The 12621-nt window shown below is 38.6% G+C and overlaps 1 protein-coding gene across 7 annotated transcripts in view; it reads left to right on the top strand.

Annotated features, from left to right (window-relative positions):
* Positions 1-12621, top strand: part of DISP1 (dispatched RND transporter family member 1) — a 149566-nt gene that overhangs the window by 21114 nt on the left and 115831 nt on the right. For all 7 annotated transcript variants that reach the window (XM_067564900.1, XM_067564899.1, XM_067564897.1 and 4 more), the window contains one exon: positions 246-369. The gene's annotated coding sequence lies outside the window, so the exon portion shown is untranslated. The remainder of the gene's footprint in view (positions 1-245; positions 370-12621) is intronic.

Here is a 12621-nt window from a genome sequence, read left to right as displayed (position 1 = left end):
GATTTTGACATTTCCCTTTCCAAATTGGGACAAACTTTTTGAAATATTGAAAATTTTCTCAGGATGGGAAAACCATTTCCCACACAACTTGAGTCACTGTATACCTGTGGATCCTGACTGGTTTTATGCATACTTAACAAAACCAAACCTTCTCAAATGTTGTCATTTTTTAGTACTGTAGTAACAATCAAGGGCCTTGTTGTATGTACAATTGTATGACTGAATGCATACTGTCTTCCCTTTAGGTATCTAAAAGCAATTGGCGCAGGAGCTTGGCTGTGTACTCTTAAATGTTTCAGAGCGTGAGTTTTATGACGTTGAAAAACAATACGTTTCAGCTGATATCGGAGCTGTGACATTCATCTAAAGGTAGGTTGTGCAGCATTCTGAAAGTTCCATTCCTTAGAAAATTCAGGGTTTATTGTTGGTCTAGTTTAAATAGCATGGAATTCATTATACAATAAAAGATTTAATAAACATCTTAAGTTTTATTTGACTCACTCTTTTGTCTTGAAATCACTTTTCTTTTTTCACTGGCCAACCTCTCTCTAAATCAAGGTTCACTGTATCTGAATTGCAAAACACAAAACGGGGTGACTGGGCCACAAAATGGCAAATAAAAAATAAATTTTGATAAATGCAAAGTAATGCATACTGGAACACATAATCCCAGCTATACATACAAAATGATGGGTTCTAAATTAGCTGTTATCACTCAAGAAAGAGATTTTGGAATCATCGGGGAAGTTCTTTGAAAACATCTGCTCAAAATGCAGCAGCAGTCAAAGCTAACAAAATGTTAGGAACCATTAGGAAAAGGATAAGTAAGAAGACATAAAATATCATGCCATTGTATAAATCCATGGCATGCCCACACCTTAAATACTGCTTGCATTTCTGGTGGCCCCAACTTAAAAAAAGATAAATTAGAATTGGAAATAGTACTGAGAAGGGCAACAAAAATGACTAGGGGAATGGAACAGCTTCCATAGGAGGAGAGAAAAAGACACTGACTGTTCATCTTAGAAAAGAGACCACTAAGTATGATAGAGGTCTATAAAGTCATGAGTGGTGTGAAGAAAGTGAATAAGGTAGGGGTGTAGTCAGACATGATCTTCTGGCAGGGCCTCTGGCTCATGGGTGGGCCAGCTGAAAAACCCAAACTTCCTGCTTCTGGTCATGACCGGAAGCAGGAATTTCAGGAAGCCTGACATTTGGGAGCTTCAGGCAGCTTAGTGATTCTTGACTGGTGGCTTCCCAAACTTCCTGCTTCTGGCCATATGATCGGAAGCAGAAAGTTCAGGAAGCCACTGGCCAAGAAAGCTCCGGTTGGGCAGGTAGTTTAAGCAGTGCTTGGGTGGACCTGCTTTCAAAGTGAGTGGGCCCAGGCCCACCCGTAGCTACGGCCCTGGAATAAGGAAGTGTTGTTTACCCCTTCATACAACACAAGAACCAGGGGTCACCCAATGACCTTAATAGGGAGCATGTTTAAAACAAACATGAGGAAGTATTTCTTCACACAATGCACAGCCAACCTGTGGAACTCCTTGCCAGGGCTATTGTGAGTGCCAAAGTGTAACTGGGTTTGTTTTTAAAAAATAATTATTTCATAGAGTATAAGTTAATAAGTGGCTTAGCCAGGATGGTCATGGATGCAACCCCATGTCCTGAGTTCCGTAAGCCTCTGCCTGCCTCCAGATGGAACTGGACAATGGGATAGATCACTTGATAGTTGCCCTTTTCCGTTCATTTTTTCTTAAGCATTTGGCACTGGCAGCTGTTGGAAGAGAGGATACTGGGCTAGATGGACCATTGGTCTGAACCAGTATGATCATTCTTGTGTTATTAATTCTGTTGTGCTTTTTTTCTTTTCCTGTGTCAGTGCAGTGACCTATTCACCTAGCCTGATTTTTGGGAAGACTACTCATTTAATCCAAACTGCTTTGTATTGGCATCCTACAGGGAGTGCACAAAATAAGTAGTTTCCCAGTCCCATTCTAAATGTCAAGTGTTGGCATAGAAGCACAGTAAAACTTCCTGAGTGGGAAATGAAGACACTCATGCAGTGGAGTGGGATTGTTAATGAAGGACCTTTTGTCTAGTTAAAACTATGAGTATTTTGTAAGTAGGTCTTCAGGTTTTCAGAGAACTGAAACTTAGAAGTGACTTTCTTTATAAAGTTTTTGGGTGCATAAAATTATTTTTTCTGGATAGCTGTAGAATTCATATTACACTGAGTCTCTGTGGCTTTTATTGTCTTGTACAGTTATTGTTAAAACTTATCACACAGTTAAAAATGTATTGGCTCTTCCTTTCTTAGAATGATGGACAGCAAGTGTGTTGTTAGAGGTGACATGTTTGGGGTGGATGAGTATTGGTCTTGTCGCTCTTCACTCCCACACAACCAAATGAACTTCTTAATAACATTGGCTGCTTCTATTAGTAGCAATTTAGCGGTAAGTTTGAAGTAGACACTTCCTTTAGCTGGTGTCTGTAGTGAGGATAGAGATGGTTGGCATCTAGTTAAAAGGTTGCAATAACTCAAGCTCAAATTCTTAGTGTGTGACACTAAAAAAACTTTTCAATGTTCTTGCAACACTAATTCTTCTTTGTAAGGTGTGACAAGGTGTTCACATGTATCAACACTAGAGTGTTTCACCTGTTTGCTGTCTTTCTCCGTTTGTTGCTCCCATTGGGAGATAAAACAGCTGCTAAATGTTTTTACGTTAAGTTCAGTATTGGAATTCTATCTTCTGGCTTTCATGGAGGAGAACAGCTAAATTATACAAACAAATTAAAATGATTGGATTGTTGTAAGCACAGTGACACAACTGTTAGCAGTAAGTGCAAAAATAACTTCTAGATTTTTAGTAAACTTGACCTGGAGCATTCTGAAAAGACAAAAATGGCCTTTTGTTATGACTATTTCAGCTTCCCACTCTGTTTAGAATGCCAGAGGGCTTCAAAAGAGAGAAAAAGCAACTGCGAGTATGTCTACACTTTTAACTTGGTGCAGGTTTTGTTTCTTCATGTTAAGTGATCCACAACAACTGTTGCAAAATTAATTTCTATATCCTGCCTTGTTATCCTCCAATCAAGTTAATGTTGCTTCCTATCTTTGTAGCCACACATTACAGCTCTGTTTTGCAATGAGCATTCAGCATTCTGGTCAGACATCTCATGATGTGATGCCACTCTGCTGCATGCCTTCTGGGATTTTTTTTTGTCCTCTGCATTGTGAGCTTTTTACTAGCAAGCAATGGAATTCTGAGGTTTGTGATCAAATAGAACAACTACAATGAGACATCTTGTTTCACCCCATCAACTTTCTTGTTTCTGCAATCCAGTGCCATTTTTAATGCACTGTCAGGAAGCATGGAGGAAGTGTTGATGAGCACTGCAATCCGATGGTCATGCATATAAAGACTGCTGGTATAATATCTCAAGTTGTGCAATGGCTATACAACCAGGACAATAAGGTCACTGGAGGAGGAGGCTGAAAACAATCACACTTCTTTGTCTTTTACTGGAGCAGATTCACTCAGAGCACTGCTTTTGGGCTTTGCCATGTATTACTGTCTTGTAGAGCAGTATTGTGTTGAAGACCTGTGATGACCAGCAGTGTTAGCAGAACTTCAGGATGTCAAAGCCATTTTCCTAGACCTTTGTGCATAGTTTGCCCTGGAGCTGAAGTGATGAACCATGTACATGAGAACTTCCCTCAGCATGGGGAAGCATGTGGCTATTGCCATCTGGAAGGTTGCCACCCCGGACTGCTACTGGTCAGTTGGTAGTCAGTTTGGTGTTGGAAGATCAATTATCAGGGCTGTTGCAATGGTGGTGTGTACCACAATCAAGAAGGTGCTGTCCTCCTGGGTCATAAGTCTAGGCAATGTGCAGGTGGCTATTAATGGCTTCGTATGATTGGGGTTCTCTAATTATATTGGGGCCATTGATGGTACCCATGTGCCCATTCTTTGCCTCCCACACCAGGCTTCCGAGTTCATCAATAGAAAATATTATTTCTCCGTAGTGCTGCATGGTCTGGTTGATCATTGTGGAAGATTCACTAATATTTACGTGGGGCAATCTGGAAAAGTCTATGACACCATTACTTTTACAAGGTTTGGACATTTTCATTCAATGACAAATGGAATTTCTGCGCCAATGATCTATGTGGACGTTAATGGCATTGCCATTTCTCGAGTCATTCTAGGATATAGTTTACCCTCTGCTCTCCTGACCTATGAAGCCTGTCACTGGAGAGGCAAAAGGAACTGGATAACTATACCCTGAGTAGTTGCAGAAAAATTGTGGAATGTGCATTTGGAAGACTGAAAGGTTGGAGGATCCTGATGTCAAGTCTGCTGGATACTGAAGAGGGGCCTCCTCCTATTATATCTCCTTGCTGTCTTTTGTACAAGCTCTGTGAGAGCAAGGGAGAGAGCATTGCAAATGGATGGGAGAAGGAGATGGGCACACATGTTGAGCATTTTGAACAGTCAGAAAGGAGGCCTAAGTGGAATAATTATGATGGAGATGTTTTGCTCCTGCTCGTGAGAAATGTGTAAGGCATGTAATAATATTACTACACACATTTCTTCTTAATGCATTGTATATGCAGTATGTAATTGTTTTAATGACATTATTGTGCCAGAGTGGTGGTTTTAACTGGGATGCTTTGTAGTACAATGTCTTAAGACTCAAATATGAATGAAAACACATTTTCAAATTATTTTTGTAAACAATACTAATAATAAACAAATATGAACTTTATTAGCATTTTAAAATTGTATTGAGCTTTACACTGCTGTGCAAAATTAGCAGGCCATCTGCTCCAGGAACGTGGTCTGATTCTCCATAGTCCAGTGTGCTTCTATCTGTCTGTCTTCTCTTCCTGATGCTGATTACATGGTGAAAACAAGAAAGGAGCCTCTTAAGTAAAGACACTTACTGAAACTTATCTTTTTTTATTCTTTATTTAAGTCATGCAGTTTGATTATTTTTGTGGAGGAAAGGGAGGTGACTGCATGGAGGGGGAAAGACTAATAAGCACTGTAGTGGGGATATAGCACAGGTCTAGGAAGCTTATGCCGTGTTTCTGGTTTGATTTGGTTTTTTATTACTATAAAAATGAACAGAATTTGTGCAGTCTCTGGTGCCACCTTTGCATTAAGTTCTGGGGTTGGGGTTTAAAAGCCCATGAATCAGAAAAGTTATGGCAACATAGAGGTGTCCTTATAGTACCCAGCATGTGTAACCTGCCCTCTCGTTGTATTTTGATAGATCATTGTAATAATACTTCCAGGAATTGATGCTATCCAAAGTATGGGTCTCTGCTTATGGTTCAGATTCATCCTTCTGCTCTGAATGGAGGTGATTTGGGACCCTCAAGACTGGCTCAGGGTTTATCAAGCTCATTGTGGATCAGTCAGGCAGTCCACAACAAACACAGGTAGAGGAAGTGAAACCAGATATTATAGGGATAACAGAAACATGGTGGAATAGTAGTCACGACTGGTGTACAAGTATTGAAGGGTAAGTGCTGTTTATGAAAGACATATAAAGGCAAAGGTGGCGGAGTAGCATTGTATATCGATGAGGTAGACTAAAGAAATTAGAAGTGATGGAATTGATAAGACAGAGTCTGTCTGGGCGAAAATCACATTGGGGAAGAAAGCTACTAGCACTTTCCCTGGGGTAGTGCTTGAGGTGTGCTGCAGACCACCAGAATCTGATTTGGACATGGATAGAGACCTCTTTAAGGCTTTTAATGAAGTAAATACTACTGGGAACTGTGTGATTATGGGAGACTTAAACTTCCCAGGTATAGACTGGAGGACAAGTGCTAATAGTAATAGTAGAGCCCAGATTTTCCTGTATGTGATAGCTGACCGATTCCGTCACCAAATAGTTTCTGAACCAACAAGAGGGGATGCCATTTTAGATTTGGTATTGGTGAGTAGTGAGGACCTCATAGAACAACTGGTTGTAGGGGACAACCTTGGTTCGAGCGACCATGAGCTGATTCAGTTCAAACTAAATGGAAGGATAAACTCAAATAGATCTTTGATTAGGGTCTTTGACTTCAAAAGGGCTACCTTTAAAAAATTAAGGGAATTAGTTGGGGAAGGGGACTGGACTGAAGAACTCATGGATCTAAAGGTGGAGGAGGCTTGGAATTACTTCAAGTCAAAGTTGCAGGGTCTATCTGAAGCCTGCATCCCAAAGAAGGGGAAAAAATTCATAGGCAAGAGTTGTAGACAAGCTGGATGAATAAGCATCTCAAATAGGTGATTCAGAGAAAGCAGAAAGTCTAGAAGGAGTGGAAGATGTGGGGATCAGCAAGGCAAGCTATCTCTTGGAAGTCAGAACATGTAGGGATAAAGTGAGAAAGCCAAAAGCCAAGTACAGTTGGACCTTGCAAAGGGAATTAAAACCAATAGTAAAAGGTTCTATAGCCATATAAACAGGAAGAAAACAAAGAAAGAAGAAGTGGGACCGCTAAGCACTGAGGATGGGGATGGAGGGTAAGGATAATATAGGCATGGTGGAATATGTAAACAAATACTTTACTTCTGTTTTAATGAGGCTAATGATGATCTTGGGATAGTGGTAGAGTAGCTAATGGGAATGAGGATATGGAGGTAGAAATTACCACATCTGAGGTAGAAGCCAAACGCAAACAGCTTAATGGGACTAAATTTGGGGGGGGAGGAGGAGAAGATATAATCTCCATCCAAGAATATTAAAGGAACTGGCACATGAAATTGCAAGCCCATTAGCAAGCGTTTTTTAATGACTCTATAAACTCAGGGGCTCTACTGTATGATTGGAGCATTGCTAACATAGTTCCTATTTTTAAGAAAAGGTAAAAAAGTGATCCGGGTAACTACAGGCCTGTTAGTTTGACCTCAGTAGTATGCATGGTCTTGGAAAATTATTTGAAAGAGAAAGTAGTTAAGGACATTGAGGTTAACGGTAATTGGGATAAAATACAGCATGGCTTTACAAAAGGTAGATCATGCCAGAACAACCTGATCTCCTTTTTTGAGAAGATAACAGACATTTTAGACAAAGGGAATGCAGTGGATCTAATTTACTGAGATTTCCGTAAGGCATTTAATACGGTTACACATGGGGAATTATTAGTTAAATTGGAAAAGATGGGGATTAAAATATGAAAATTGAATGGTGGGTAAGGAACTGGTTAAAGGGGAGACTACAACAGATCATACTGAAAAGTGAACTGTCTGGCTGGAGGGAGGTTACTAGTGGAGTTCCTCAGGGATTGGTCTTGGGACCAGTCTTATTTAACCTTTTTAGTATTGACCTTGGCACAGAAAGTGGGAATGTGCTAATAAAGTTTGCGGATGACATAAAGTTGGGAGATATTGCCAATACAGAGAAGGATCAGGATATCATACAGGAAGATCTGGATGACTTTGTAAACTGGAATAATAGAAATAGGATGAAATTTTAATAGTGGAAAGTGCAAGGTCAGGCATTTAGGGACTAATAATAAGAATTTCTGCTACAAGCTGGGGATGCATCAGTTGGAACTGACAGAGGAGGAGAAAGACCTGGGTATATTGGTTGATCACAGGATGACTATGAGCCTCCAATGTGATGTGGCTATGAAAAAAGCTAATGCGGCCCTTGGATGTATCAGACGAGATTTCCAATAGAGATAGGGAGGTGTTAGTATCTTTATACAAGGTGCTGGTGAGACCTCCTCTGGGATACTGTGTGCAGTTCTGTTCCCCCATGTTTAAGAAAGATGAATTCAAACTGGAACAAGTGTAGAGAAGGGCTACTAGGATGATCCAAGGAATGGAAAACCCACCTTCTGAGAGGAGACTCGAGGAGCTTGGCTTGTTTAGCCTGACCAAAAGAAGGTTGAAGGGAGATATGATTGCTTTCTATAAATAATCAGAGGGATAAATACCAGGGAGGGAGAGGAGTTATTTAAGTTCAGCAACAATGTGGACACAAGAACTAATGGATATAAACTGACGATCAGGAAGTTTAGACTTGAAATTTAGATGCAGGTTTCTAATCATCAGAGGAGTGAAGTTCTGGAATAGCCTTCCGGGGGTGCAGTGGGAGCAAAAAACCTAACTGGCTTCAGAACTGACTTTGATAAATTTATGGAGGGGATGGTGTGATGGGATAGCCTAATTTGGCAATTGACTGATCTTTGACTACTGGTGGTAGATATGCCAATGGCCTGTGAAGGGATGTAGGATGGGTTCTGAGTTATTACAGAGAATTCTTTCTTGGGTGTCTGACTGGTGAGTCTTGCCCACATGCTTAGGGTTTAACTGATAGCCATATTTGGGATCGGAAAGGAATTTTCTCCCAGGGCAGATTGGCAAAGGCTCTGGGGATTTTTCACCTTCCTCCGTAGCATGGGGCATGGCTCACTTGCTGGTGGATTCTCTGTATTGTGAAGTCTTTAAACCGTGATTTGAGGACTTTAATAATTCAGTCATAGGTCATGGGTCTATTACAGGAGTGGATGGGTGAGGTTCTCTGGCCTGCATTGTGCAGGAGGTCAGACTAGATGATCATATTGATCCCTTCTGACCTTTGAGTATATGACAGTGGTAACATATCTAGCAAAGAAAAGTCAAACTCCTTGTAGTGAGGAGGACTGTGCTACTTCTCTATTCAGACAAATTGTACATTGCATATCTGTAGTCCCAGCTGGAGCTCCTCTGTTTTCCTGCAGCACTTGCCATGATACTTGCTTATATAGTGGTTTACTGCCAGCTGGTTGCGCTGGATAAAGCTCTTCTCCCTAGAGGTCTAAAAAGCCAGAATCTCAGTATGAGATCACAACACAGCGACATGAGGCATAACTAGAGACTTTTCGTTAGTATGACACAGCTATGTGTGAACTCCCCATGAGCTAGAATCACAAAGGACTGCACCTGGTTGCGGATGACTATTTAAACAGTGAGGTGACATCTGGTCAGGATGATCCCAGAGCAGAATGAGACGTACAGGCAAGTGAGCAAGGTAGACAGCAAAGTAGTGTGGGATACTGGTGAGAAGACTTGATAGATGTGCAACAGTTGCAACGGGATGCAGATGTGTCCATACCTATTTTGCTGTGGGTAAACTCCTGCATCTAAGTAAACCTGTCTCCAAAGTGGATTTTATAACATGCATTAAAAAGCAAGATGATTTGCAAAAAAAACCCAAAACTTTCTGTGTATGGGTGTAAGATGTTTTAACAAGAAATGTTTCAAGTTGATCCACAGCAAATTTGACCTGGAGACAAACCCTTATGGTGCATCACACTTCTTGAAAATCTGATGGGAATATATCAATTTATAAATATGCTTTGCTTTGTGTTTTAAGCAAACATTATTTAGGACTTAAACTTTACTTTTAAAGTATTAACCACTTGATAAATGACATCAAAAGTCTTGCTTTAATTCTTGCCAGATGCTACTTTCCAGATTTTACTTGATTAAATTGTCAACTTTCACTTGACTGCATCTTTGGTTTCCTTCTTGGCTTGGAATGTGCATGCTTTGCATCTCTGCTTGGGCGAGACAGTTCCTGTTGTCTTTGCAGACATTTTAATCTTTCCACAAAAATGTTCTAACAGTAAGATATTGTACAGCCTCTTGGATGAATAACAAATGTGAATTTACAGACATGAAAATTTGAAAATCCCTGTTAAGAATTTCTTAAACATGCAGTGCTCTGGAAACTTACATGCAGGGTTCTGCACAGCTCACCTTCTCTGTTGTCCCTAGCAGAATCAGTATGGCAAAACTATTTGCTATTCTTGCAGGTAAAACAATCCTAAAGTTTGAATTACAGTAAATGGTTTTAAGAATAAAATGAAGAAAGCAGTGTGAAATGTATAGATATATTTACTGAAAGTATTGTATATATTTCAGAAATGTATCATCTTTAGCAGAAAGCTTTTGACCTGCCTTAGTATAATATAGCCATTAATAATTGTGTGTTCCTAATCCTTGATATTTTAGACCCTTCAGCAGCTGTTGTTGATTTTACAATTGAAACACTTTGAGTGGTACTCGGAAACAGGTGGTGTATGTTCTAAACTTCTGAAATATGGACCATAGTTAACAAAGTTGTGACAGCATGTCATGAAAAATTAGATATTGGTATAAGTCCTTGGATAGCTTGTGATCATTTTTTTTTTTTTTTGGTTCTTTCACTGAAGTATAAAACTATTTGCTATGGAAAGGTACCTACAGGGCTTTCTACAATGTATTTCTTCAGGGAAAAAAATTGCTTTACAATTTATATCCAATTATGATTATAGCTTGCATTGAAATGGGTTAACATTTCTCATCTAACTGTAAAAGAAATAAATTAACAGGTTGTCATGACTCTTGGCTAAAAAGCTTTTTTCTAACTTGCATTTCATAGCTTGCTCTAAATCTCCTACACAAAGTATTCATTGCTGTTCATGGAATGCAGTTTTTAGGTTGACTTTCAGAGATGCATTAATACAATGGTGAGAAGTACTCTTTACTATTAATTTAAAAAAAAAAGTTAATGGAAATATTTCTCTTTTAACTTTACCATTTCTTAGTTGACATTTAAAATGTCTGGGTTTTTTAACTGGTTTCAAGGACACAGTGGTTCATTTTGCTATAGAAGGAGAGGACATTTTTATGCATGTGACCTACTGTAGTATTACTCAGGCCTGAATTTTTTCGTCTTTATTCCTAGAGCTTATGTTTAATTTAATTTTATTGTTCTTTAAAATGTTTCTTAAATCCTGGTAATTCCTGAAACTTTGATAAAACTCAATGATAAATATGTTGAGCATGCTAGAAGTTAATTATGTATTCTCAGTTTAACACTCTCTTTAACTAGCAACCAGACTGCAATAACAACAGTCACTGGACAAATAAACAGTTCTCTTTTTTTGGGGGGGGGGGGGGAGAGGAATGAACTTGAAAAAACAAATGTAGCAAATTTATTAATTTAAAGCAAAAATTCAAAGGTAGAATTAGATGGTTAGAAGCAGTTTGGACAAAGTTGAGAAATTTTGCTGTAGCTTAAGGAATGATATTCAGAAATATGGGACTGGCCTTGAATAAATTGGATAATCTGTTTATGAAGCCCTATTACCATGATATCTGAGAGTCTCAAACATTAATCCTCCTAAAATCCTTGTGAAGTAGGGAAGAATTAACTTTATTTTATACACATAGAACTGAGTTTTGGATATAAAGTGTCATGCTGAGCTCTTCAGGAAGTCGCTGGCAAAGCCAGGAAATGAATCTCCTAAATCCAGTCCTATGCCTTAACCATAAGACTACCCTGTACTCTTCAAACAATTATTTGGAAAAGCTCCTATTATTTGAAGAAGTTTTGGTATAAACTCACAAGTCCAGAATTCTAAAGTTAAAATTGTTTTTTTTTCCCTTTTACTGGTTCATAATCCAGTACCTAAAATCACTCTTTTAGGTGCTCAACCTATTTTCTGGTTGTCCTTACTGTCTGACTTCCTAAAATTCAGTATTTGAAATCATTCCCTAAAAAATCAGCCTAGACAAACAATTTTTTTTCTGGTAGAATCTGTAGATTCCTTCAAAGCTATTAGGTCTTTGTTGTGCAAAGAATTATTTCAGGTATGCTTAAACTTCCAGAGCAAGATCAGTTGATGTACCTTACCTGTTTAGGTGAAAGCATGTGTTCTGCAATGGCTTAGTGTTTAGCAAAGTACAGGTTTTGGGTCCTGAATCCACCTGCAAATGGGATTTTGTAAGCTTGCAGCTCAGTATGAAGGCTTTAGTGGACTGTAACTAGAAGACTTTGGAGAGGAATCAAATTCAGCCAATTACTCAGACTTTTTTCATTTAATAAGTGGTTGAAACTTTCTTTATAATTATTTAATCTTACTCCAAGTGTTAGCCATATATCTGTATAGTGTAGTACTGACTAATCTGCATTCATTTGGGTAAATGGAAGTTGATTCAGACTTTCCTCTTTTAAGTGAAATCCCTAGTGCATTAGACCAGCTTAAAATAAATTCAAACATTTGGTTTTCATTAGTGTTGTAACTGAAACAAAAACATTTTACTGGCTGATCCCAGAGTATTTTGAAGTTAATGTACAACTTTGCTGGGAAGGTATTTAAACTGTAGTATCAATTGCAAGTCGGTCATACGCCAACTTTTCAAAGCTGTTTCCAAGCAAGACGTTGGATTTTTAAAGTGCAAAAAATTACGTTGTGTAGTGTTATGATGTGAGGTAATTGGGGAAGGGAAGAACAGAGGAAAACAATAACACTTGCATTTATAAAACAAAATGCTAAATTATCCATAAAAACAGACAGTGATGTAGCCATGCTGTAATACAAATTATCACTTTTTTAAAGAGACATTACCCTTTGATGAGAGGTTTGTTTTGAATAGTTGTATAAAGGCTCCCAAAACTTTAAGCTACCCCAAACTTGAAAAGCGTTTTAAGACTTAACAAATTAAACTGGTAAAAAATAAGATTTGCTGAACTTGCTTATAAAAAAGAAAAGCTACTTTATTTTAATATTTATTATCTATATTATAAAAACATGTATATGGATTTGGTAAAAAAAAGAATAAAATTAAAATGGTCAAT

Source organism: Emydura macquarii, unplaced genomic scaffold, assembly GCF_026122565.2.
Source record: "Emydura macquarii macquarii isolate MOO-44397 ecotype Brisbane River unplaced genomic scaffold, CSIRO-AGI_Emac_v2 contig_2676, whole genome shotgun sequence".
NCBI lineage: Eukaryota > Metazoa > Chordata > Testudines > Chelidae > Emydura > Emydura macquarii.
The sequence above is the reverse complement of the archived record's forward strand: the minus strand, read 5'-3'. Positions and strand labels throughout refer to the sequence as shown.